The sequence below is a fragment of the Asparagus officinalis genome, chromosome 3 (assembly GCF_001876935.1).
Source record: "Asparagus officinalis chromosome 3, Aspof.V1, whole genome shotgun sequence".
Taxonomy (NCBI): Eukaryota; Viridiplantae; Streptophyta; class Magnoliopsida; order Asparagales; family Asparagaceae; genus Asparagus; species Asparagus officinalis.
Genome location: NC_033796.1, coordinates 52039733 through 52041431, shown reverse-complemented (window position 1 = coordinate 52041431; position 1699 = coordinate 52039733). Strand labels below are relative to the sequence as shown.

At 39.5% G+C, this 1699-nt stretch overlaps 1 pseudogene; it reads left to right on the top strand.

The window, feature by feature from the left end:
* The window catches only part of LOC109835111, a 4859-nt pseudogene continuing 3400 nt past the window's right edge, over window positions 241-1699 (top strand).

The window sequence follows — 1699 nt, the reverse complement described above, 5'->3', positions numbered from 1 at the left end:
CAGGGGTTTCAGAACCTCACAATTGGTATCATAGCAATTCCTCAACTTGAGGCTGTGTCAATTGAGCTGGAGAATAAGTTTGAAGAAGCTGCAGAACAACTGTAGAACAACTTGAGGCTGTGTTAATTGAGCTGGAGAATGAGTTTGAAGAAGCTGCAGAACAACTGTAGAACAACTTGAGGCTGTGTCAATTCTATAGCTCCTCCTCATTCTCTTGCCCCGGAAGGTGGGCAAGGGAAGATGGCGTTGAAGTGCAAGGGCACGGGCGTTGTCGATGATGCTAGCAGTGGGCAATGCAACGCAACATATCATCGAGCAGTTGGCGTGCAGATGGGTGTGATTGGGTCGGTCGTAGGGGTTGGTCGCAGATCATTGGCTTGGTGGTGGTTTGTTGCGAATGGATGAGGAGGGAGGAAGAGGAGGAGGGGGAAGAGGAGGAGGGGGAGGTTGAACCAAGATAACTCTCTGAACAGTTTGAAAGATGAAATGGCATGTTGAGGGGATTTAGAGAATGAGGAGATTAGAGTGTTGTAGGTGATGAGGTTTCTCGTAGGCATTGTGTCGAACAGTTGGTGAGCATTGGTGAAGGAGTTGCATTTTGCGTAAAGATTGAGGAGGTTGTTGAAGAGAAAGGGATTTTGGGTTGGGGGAGTTGAGATGAGAATGAAGGCATGGAGGGAGAGGGGGAGGTTAAAGAGGGTGAGGAGGAAGAGGAGGAGGAGGGAGAGGGGGAGGTTGAAGAGGATGAGGAGGAGGAGGGAGAGGGGGGTTAGGAGCAGGAAATTGTATTTGATGAGGGGTTTTTTTTGTAAAAATCCCATCAGCCCTGGCCGGAACAGTAACTCCGACCAAATTTAAGGCCTATATGACGCCGGAGTCGAAAATTTATATCAATCTCACAAAACTAAAAGAAAATATACCAACATATCACCAAGCCTCTAAAAAATATACCAATCTGGTCATTTTGCCCCAAAAAATAGTATAATATATTAATATATCCAAAACAATAGTTGAAATTGATATTTATGTTGTATGTACATGCTAGATAGTATGTTAATCTTTTTTGTCAATGAAGCCAAAAATGCCAATTATCTATAGGGCAAACAGAATTGACATTCTAATATTAAAAGATATTTGTCTACATATGGTACTGACTAAAATGAAGGTGGAATAGACACTGATGAGGAAGAGGGGTCGTGGATTCTATGGAATCAAAATAGCCGGATTCCCTGAACAGAGAGTGAAGACAGTAAACAAGTGGAGGTCACACTTAATTATGTTTTAATAATAATTTGAGCAAACAGAGCTTATACAAAAGTAATAAATAGAATTACAACTAATTAAGAACAATATCCACATGATGTGGATCACTTATAATTTCTCTAATCGCATAGCTACATCTGCTTTCAATAACATTAAAGATTACAAAAATCATATAGGAAATGCTATGATTTTCTGCTAGCTAGGTTGTGGTATTTCTATGTAGCTAATTTTGAAGGACTTATGCTTGCTTTATTTTCTATTTTATATGCTTTATTTTCCGTAGAAAGAAATGTGTTAATGCCCTTCTCTTTTAGATTTTCTTTTTACCACTTTTCTAATTTGTATTTGGCTCCTTCTTTAATGATCCACCTATTTTCTTGTTTTTCGGTCACATGTAAAAATACAAATCTTAACATTTTATTTATGATTCAATTAA